General features: G+C 40.9%; 1 long non-coding RNA gene across 1 annotated transcript in view; it reads left to right on the forward strand.

The window, feature by feature from the left end:
• The window catches only part of LOC139182001 (uncharacterized), a 30,206-nt gene extending 23,822 nt beyond the window's left edge, over positions 1-6,384 (forward strand). The window contains exons 3-4 of the long non-coding RNA XR_011565598.1: positions 3,512-3,638; positions 5,219-6,384. This is a non-coding gene — a long non-coding RNA (uncharacterized lncRNA). The remainder of the gene's footprint in view (positions 1-3,511; positions 3,639-5,218) is intronic.
• Positions 6,385-8,910: the final 2,526 nt, after the last annotated feature.

The following is an 8,910-nucleotide window of genomic DNA, read 5'->3' on the forward strand; positions in this document are numbered from 1 at the left end:
TTCACAGAGCTATACAAATAGTTCAGATAATCATTGGTTTCATTGTCTATGAAATGAGTGTAATAATTTCATGTATATAAAGATGGGCTTCTCAGATGGTACAGAGGTAAAGAATCTGCCTTTCAATGTAGAAGCAAGAGACTCAAGTTCAGCCTCTGGACTGGGAAGATCCCCTGGAGAAGGAAATAACTGCCCACTCCAGTATTCTTGCCTGGAGAAGTCCAGGGACAGAAGAGCCTTGTGGGCTACACTCCATGGGACCGCAAAGAGGTGGACCCTATGGGCACACACACAATTAAAAAGGGAGCTAGCCTAGAATCACCAGATGTAGGTAATATCAGTTCCTTTCTTCTCCCTACCTTTAATTAGAGATAATGGGGATTGGGGAAATGGATGGAGAAAAAGAGCATGTGTGGGACTGCTCTGTGAGGCAAAGCCCCTTGCTGGAGGAGAGTTGAGGTGTGTGGTCTGATCCTTTTTATGGTTTGTGGTTCAAGGACTTAAAAGAACTAATACAAGGGCAGATTTGATTCAGAATTGGTGGAGGTGGAGGTGGGGTGGGTAGTCTGAAGGTTGAACTAGCAGATGTGAAATGGGAAGTGAAAGAAAGTGAGGGATTAATCATGATTATCAGCTTTTTGTCAAGAAAACACTATAAGGAGTCGATGGGACTCTGAAGTGAGGCAGATTGCAGGAGAAAAAGATCCCTTCTCTTGAGTTGCTGGCACACTTGAATATGACTCACAAGTTCCAGGCAGAAGATTTGGGAGCCCCAACACATTGGCATTTAAATAGGAAACCAAAATGCATTAATTGCTTATACAACAAGATGAAGTCATTTTCATTTCCTATTTACTTACATTGTGATACTGTAAGAATTTCTAAGGGTGTTATTCATTTCAAAATTTTTCATTTCAACAAAAACAATAATATTCTAACAGACATATTCATGAAGAATAGTATTACCAGAATGAGAGGAAAGTAAAAATAAAACAAGAAATTATTTGAGTAATATTTTGTAAATTTTATGCAAGCAAACTTTCTCTAAATGCCTTGGACTATTAACTTTTTCTCTTCTCATTTTCTTTGCCCTTGACGGGATTGAGTTTGCTGTTTAGGTGCAAAGATGTGTCTGACTCTTTGCGATCCCATGGACTGTAGCCCACCAGGCCTCTCTGTTCATGGGATATTCCAGGCAAGAATACTGGGGTGGGTTGTCTTTTCCTTCTCCAGGGGATCTTCCCAACCCAGGGATCAAAATTACATCTCCTGAATTGGCAGGTGGTTTCTTTACCTCTGAGTCACCGGGGAAACCCTGAGAATGAGTTCAATGAGTAGTTCATTGGAATTGGAAGTCACAGGAAAAACATACAAAGAGAAAATGAAATTCATAGGTATGTAAACCATTGTCTCTAGATTATTTCACTTGTTAGTCAATGCATTGTAATTATAAGCTGTATAAATAAAGTAATTTAGATTCAAAGATATTTTAGAGTCTTGTCTTAGTTTACTAGGACTGCCATCACATAATACCACAGACCCGGTTGTTTAAAAGACCGAACACTATTCTCTCATGTTCTGGAGGCTGGGATTTAAGGTCGAGTTGGATTTTCTTGAGCAGTCCATCCTTGACTTTGAGATGACTGCCTTCTCCTTGGGTTCTCTCATGGTTTTCTCTCTGTGTAGATACAGAATTAAGACTGCAACAGAAAAGTGTCAGATGATAATATTAAGTTCAGAACCCTTGCATGGCTATTAAACAATAAAACTGGGATTTTCCTTCTCCCAGACTCCACAGTGCAAGCTGTGCACGTGTAGTGTTTGACATCAGAGTGAGGCCTGAGACTAGAGATAGAGGTAGGAGCATATAGTGGGAAGGGAGCAGGGGTCACTTGAACAGTCTTACGTAATGGAGATACATAAATGCTGATACTGAAATTATTGCTTACTTTGCTTTGAGTCAAATTACCTGTAGGCCATTTAAAAGTATGTTTATTTTTTGAACTAATATTTAACTTTTATTGAAGTATAGTTGATTTGCAATGTTGTATTGATTTCAGGTATACAGCAAAGTGATTCAGTTTCATATGTATTTGTATATCTTCATACGTATCTGTGGGCTTCCTTGGGCTTTCCTTCTGAAGTAAAGAATCTGCCTGCCAATGCAGGAGATGAGGATTCAAGTCCTGGGTGGGAAAGGTACCCTGGAGAAAGAAATGGTAACCACTGGTAACCACTAGTTTGGTCTCTCTCTCTATGAGTCTGCTTCTTTTTTGTTACATTCACTAGTTTGTTGTGTTACTGATATTCCACACATAAGGGATATCATTCAGTATCTGTCTTTCTCTGATTTATTTCACTGAGCATAATACCTTCCAAATCTATCCATGTTGCTACAAACGGCATATTTTAATTCTTATGAATGAGTAGTATTCTATTTGGAGAAGGCAGTGGCACCCCACTCCAGTACTCTTGCCTGGAGAATCCCATGGACAGAGGAGCCTGGTAGGCTGCAGTCCACGGGGTCACTAGGAGTCGGACACGACTGAGCGACTTCACTTTCACTTTTCACTTTCATTCATTGGAGAAGGAAATGGCAACCCACTCCAGTGTTCTTGCCTGGAGAATCCCAGGGGATGGGGGAGCCTGGTGGGCTGCCATCTATGGGGTCGCACAGAGTCGGACACAACTGAAGCGACTTAGCAGCAGCAGCAGCAGTATTCTATTGTATGTCTGTGAATATATATATATGTGTGTGTGTGTATATATATATATATATATGTATATATATATATATATATATATATATATATACATATATATATATATATATATATATACACACATATGTGAATATATACACACACACATAACATCTTCTTTATCCATTCACTGGCTGCTGGATAGTTAGGTTACTTTCATATCTTGGCAACTGTGAATAATACTGCTTTGAACAGTGGGCTTCATGTACGTTTTTGAACTAGTGGTTTTGGTTTTCTTCAAATATATACTCAGGAGTAGAAATGCTAGATCATATGGTAGCTCTATTTTTGTTTTGTTGACGAACCTTTATACTGTTTTCTGTAGTGTCTGTTGCAATTTACATACCCACCAACAGTGTGGGAGGATTCACTTTTCTCAGTATCCTCACCAACATTTGTTTTTTGTATACCTCATTGTTTGTTTTTTTAATCTGCATTTCCCTGATGATGAATGATGGTGAGCATCCTTTCATGTGTTGCTATTATTTTTAAACTGATATGTACAGGTATAAATCTTAACACCTATGCAATTTCTTTTATGTTTCACCCACTTAGATGTGAGTCTAGGCCCTTTCGTTTAACAAGAGTTGATACAGAGTAATGAGGGCTTACTTATCACTGACAGATGTCCTGGAAATAACACTGTGTAATGTCCACAGTTAAGCCTGAAAAGGCCATGAGCCACTCAGATCAACCTCCTGCTGGAGCCATCCACCACCCACAATGAGCTCTGTGGTTCTGCCTTCTAGGAGGAAGCCCTGGCCTCGTGGGGAGGCTTCCTGAAGCTCTGCCAGCAAGCCCAGCTTCAGCTGCAGACGTGGCAGTGACGTCACCTCCAGTGGAGTCCAGCTCCTAGTGTAGTATCAACCCCAACTGGTGAGTCTCCTCTCCTGAGACCCCAACATCCTAGAGCAGAAATAGCCATCCCAAGTGCACCCTGTCTGAATTCCTCACTTTGGGACCAAAGTGGGTGTCACATGCCATGACATGGGGCTTAGTTTATAAAAATATTTTATATTAAAAGCATCAGAATAACACACTTGTGGAAAATTCACAGGTTACAACAGAATGTATATTAAAATCTCTTTCCTTCCTTCCGTATTCTATAGCCTTCTAGATGCTGTCTCTGGAAGTACTGTTATTTTTTCCAGACTTATTAATGGAACTATCAGATAGTGCTGACACTCTGACGTACATGTTTCTAAGAGTTGTACCTACATTTACTCATTTGCTCTTCGTTCACCATGAGTTCTCAGGTGGTAACTAGAAGGGAAATCTGCTTCATTCTGATTTCCTTCTAAAATTGGGTGTCTGAACTGCTGTCCTTTATTTCATTTTGAATTATATTCCTCCAATATATTTGAAAATACAGTCCCTAGGGATTTGCCTGGCAGTCTAGTGGTTAGGATTCCAAAGTAAGGGGAGTGGGTTCTGGGTTCAATCTTTAGTCGGGAACTAAGATTCCCACATGCCTGGGAGCCAAAAATCCTAAAACATAAAAACTAAGCAATATTGTAACAAATTTAATACATACTTTTAAAATATTATTAAAAAATAAATAGATTCCCTAATTCTTTTTTTAATTTTTATTCCTCAGTTTCCTTATTTATATATACACACACACAGACACACATACACACATTTTCCATCAAGCTGGGAAGCACTAAAATTGTTCATTTCATTTCAGTTCAGTTCATTCACTCAGTCATGTTCGACTCTTCGTGACCCCATGAATTGCAGCACGCCAAGCCTCCCTGTCCATCACCAACTCCCAGAGTTCACTCAGACTCACTTCCATCGAGTCAGTGATGCCATCCAGCCATCTCATCCTCTGGCATCCCCTTCTTCTCCTGCCCCCAATCCCTCCCAGCATCAGAGTCTTTTCCATTGAGTCAACTCTTCCCATGAAGTAGCCAAAGTACAGGAGTTTCAGCTTTAGCATCATTCCTTCCAAAGAAATCCCAGGGCTGATCTCCTTCAGAATGGACTGGTTGGATCTCCTTGCAGTCCAAGGGACTCTCAAGAGTCTTCTCCAACACCACAGTTCAAAAGCATCAATTCTTCGGTGCTCAGCTTTCCTCACAGTCCACACTTGGTTCATATCTCAGTTGGGTAATCCTTTTAAATAATTTGACACCATCTTAATTATTGTTTTACTTCATCAAGGACCCACTTAATCTGTTAGTTCAGATATTTGGAGGTGAGGTGAGTTGAGTCAGCAATGAAGGGCTTCCCTGGTGGCTCACACAATAAATAATCTACCTTCAGTGCAAGAGACACAGGTTCAATCCCTGGGTTGGGAAGACCCCTGGAGAGGGGAATGGCTACCCACTCCAGTATTCTTGCCTGGAGAATCCCATGGACAGAGAGACTGGCTGGCTACAGTCCACTGAGATGCAAAGAGCCCAACGTGATTGTGTTACTAACACTTTCATTCTTTTTTTTTTTTTTTTCAGTAACGATAAGGCTTTGTTCTACACCTGGCCTTCCCAGATGGCTCAGTGGTAAAGAATCTGCCTGCCAGTGCAGGAGACATGAGTTCCATCCCTGGGTTGGGATGATCCCCTGGAAACGAAATGGCAACCCACTCCAGTATTCTTGCCTTGAAAATCCCATGGACAGAGGAACCTGGTGGGCTACCAGCCATGGGGTTCCAAAGAATCAGATGTTATTGAACACAGAGGTACACACACACAATACGGGATTCCATGCCTTGGGCATGGAATTTATTTGTTTTAAATGCGGCAACTTTTAATGGGGTAGTTTGTTTTAAATGGGGCAACTTTTGGAGAAGGAAATGGCAACCCACTCCAGTATTCTTGCCTGGAATATCCCATGGACAGAGGAGCCTGGTAGGCTACAGTCCATGTGGTCGCAAAGAGTTGGACATGACTGAGTGACTTCATTTTCACTTTTTCATCTTTCTCTTAAAGTTTTCACTTCTGTGTTTTAGGGGGCTGGTCACTTATCATTCTGTAGCCACTGTTCATGACCATGAGATTGGGGATTGATTAGGTGTTGAATTGTGACCCAGAACACACATTTAATCCTAGAGTTTTGGGTGGTCTAAAATTCTTCATGTAGAAAAACAATACACTTTTCACCTAACCTACAGCTGAAAACACAGTGAATTGTTTTTTGTTACTTGTTCAGTGAATAGCCAGGCTTTACACACAATAACAGATAAATTGTTAAATGAATTGGCAGAGATTGAGAGATGAGTAAGTCTGTACATGTAGATGTATCCGGAGAAAAGGAAGTAATATATGTAGAGGAGAGAAGGATTTACATAATTTGATAAGTATATGTATTTTACAGTAAGAATATGACATTTTGCAATTGAATTTCAGTTAATGCTTTTTATTTCAACTGGAACATATTTTGAATTATTTGATCTAGAAATATCTGGTTACTTAGAAATTTTATAAATGAATAGAAATGGTATATATACAGGAATACATTTTCTTGTCAACATGTTAGCCTTGTTCCTCTTCACCCTGAGACGTTCACAAACAACTGTATTTGGGGGGCAGGCCTTTTTCTCTCATATACATTATTTTCTTAATCAGAGAGGAATCCATGAACCTAGGATTCCTTAGTTGAAAAAAAAATATTTATTTTGAAAAGCTCAGTTTGTCCATAGAAACAGAGTTTCTGGACAGTAGCAGTTGGACTCATCCTGTGCAGAGTCCAGTTCACTCTGAAAGTTCTGTGATGAATCATCTCCACTGTAATGTGATAATGCACATTCTGCACCAGGTGTCGCTTTGTGAGCTGAGAGGTTCACATATGGTGTCAAGTGAGAAGAGCTCACCTTCAACCTTGAGACTGAAAATGGGCAACCTGAACTGTTGTTCTGGAGGGAGGTTCCTACTGATCCTCTGTAGGCTGTTTCTTCAAATGGGCTGGTTAACGATTACTGACTTGTTTTTCCTTTTTTTTTTTAAGATAAATTTATTTTAATTGGAGGTTAATTACTTTACAGTATTGTATTGGTTTTGCCATACATCAACTCATTTTTTTTTCATTTCCATCACTTTACAGAGATATAAATGTATTTTATAGTTTGTTTTATTCCTTAGTTTATATTTTTTGGTTCTGCTGTCAAATGGCCACCTTAAATATCTTCCTAAATTAGAAAAATGAACAATTTCCTTGTGATAGTTTTGTACACACTCTTCCATAAAACCAAAAATGGAAAGAACAGAGGCAGGAGAACCATGAGGTCTCCCCAACATTGGACATTGCACAATAAGGGAATTGCAGCTCAACAGACAGGAGGGTCATAGGTCTCTATCATTGAAAGCTGACACGCATTTTAGTGTTTCTTTCCCCCATCTGTTAGGTTATCACTGGTTAATATGCAGAAGCTGTAGCTCATTTCTTTCCTGCTCCTCTCCTTTGCTCTCCTTCATCCAGCAAAGAGAATGATTCAGTGGTAGCTCAGTCCATAATTACTAACCTCCCACATGCATACGCTCCACCTTGTGTCCCCATCAAAAAAAAAAAAAAAGAAAAATAGAACACTGAGGGATTGGTGAGCAGCCTCACCAGTGTCCTGAAAGCTACTCTGTGTCTCACTACTTCCCCAGGAGGATCTGCTGGAGGAACCCCCCCCCCCCCCCGGGGCTGGAATGAGGAACAGGGACTGAGTACCCTGAAGGTATGGTCACATCTGTTTATCTGGAATAAGGCCGTTGCTTCACTTCTTTTATTTTATTCAGTCGAATACAATTATAGTAGTCTGACAATGTACATTATCACTGATGCATACAGTTTACTTGGTTGCTAGAATATTTAAGGTATATCAATTGTCAACACAGAGCTGATTCCAAAGGACATGTTAAAATGAAAGCATCAGTTACTACTGTATAACAGTAGGTACTTTCCTCAGCAGAAATTTTTCCTCTTGGAAAAGAATTTTGTAATTGTTGTTCAAATGGAAACAGAGATCTTACATGAAATAGGCCACCCTTTTTAACACGGGAGCCTTTCTGTTTTCTTTTGAGGCCATTGACTTAAGGAGTTTTAGTTTTCTGAGAAGAAAAATCAGAAGAGAAGACTTAGTGCAGAGAATAAAAGATGCTGACACCCTCACACTTTTTTCTCATCTCTCATCACAGGTTTATGAAACAGCCAAAGAGATTTCTTCATATTCAGGGATATACATCCCTCTGCTCGGATACAATCTAATTGGTGAAGGTGGGGCCCTTTGCTGCATCAATTTGAGGAGGAGCCCTGATTTTTGGTTCTTACAGGTGGTGAGACCTAGAGATTGACCTCCCAGAAAAAAGTACTGGCCCAGTTCTGGTGTCTCCAGAAGCAACTGCATCATTTAGATGGTGTGGGATTGTGTGAAGGAGGGTGTTTGGAGGTGGGCATGTGTTGAAACCACATAGTATCACTGTGAATCTGCCTGTCTGTGTATATCCTCAGAAAAAAAGAGGGACATGTGCCCTCTTCAGCCTCACCTTTTCATGCCATGCCCTTCATTCACACTTGCTCGTCCAGGTCTTCATCATCATCAATGACATCCCCAAAGTGAAAGTGAAAGTGAAGTAGCTCAGTTGTGTCCAACTCTTTGGACCCCATGGACTGTAGCCCACCAGGCTCCTCCATCCATGGGATTCTCCAGGCAAGAATACTGAAGTGGGTTGCCATTTCCTTCTCTAGGGGATCTTCCCAACCCAGGGATCAAACCCAGGTCTCCCAAATTGCATGCAGATGCTTTAACCTCGAGGCACCAGGGAAGAACAATGACATCTCCAAAAGCATTCCTCAAAAAGATTAACAGAGTTTTCTGACATCTAGAAGGAAGAGATCAGTCGGGCAGGTCCAAGCCCTTCCAGGGCAGGAAAGCAACCATATGCGGTAGCCCAGGGCAGTGCAGACTTTATGGGGCCCATTGAGCTGTGTGGGTCCAGACCTACTGACTCCAGCCTCAACTCCTGCTCAGGCCACTCACGGTGACAAAGCCAGATTCAAGGGTGCCAACCTGAGGTCAGGAGTGAGGACGATGCTAAGAAAGTGGGGGAAGAGGGCTGCAGACAGATTTCATATATTTTATATAAGGTCCCAGGAACCCAGTTGCCTATAAGAGACCTGGTCCTGCAGAATGATAATCATAAAAAGATGGAAAGAGGAGATG

Source organism: Bos indicus, unplaced genomic scaffold (genome assembly GCF_029378745.1).
Source record: "Bos indicus isolate NIAB-ARS_2022 breed Sahiwal x Tharparkar unplaced genomic scaffold, NIAB-ARS_B.indTharparkar_mat_pri_1.0 scaffold_57, whole genome shotgun sequence".
NCBI lineage: Eukaryota > Metazoa > Chordata > Mammalia > Artiodactyla > Bovidae > Bos > Bos indicus.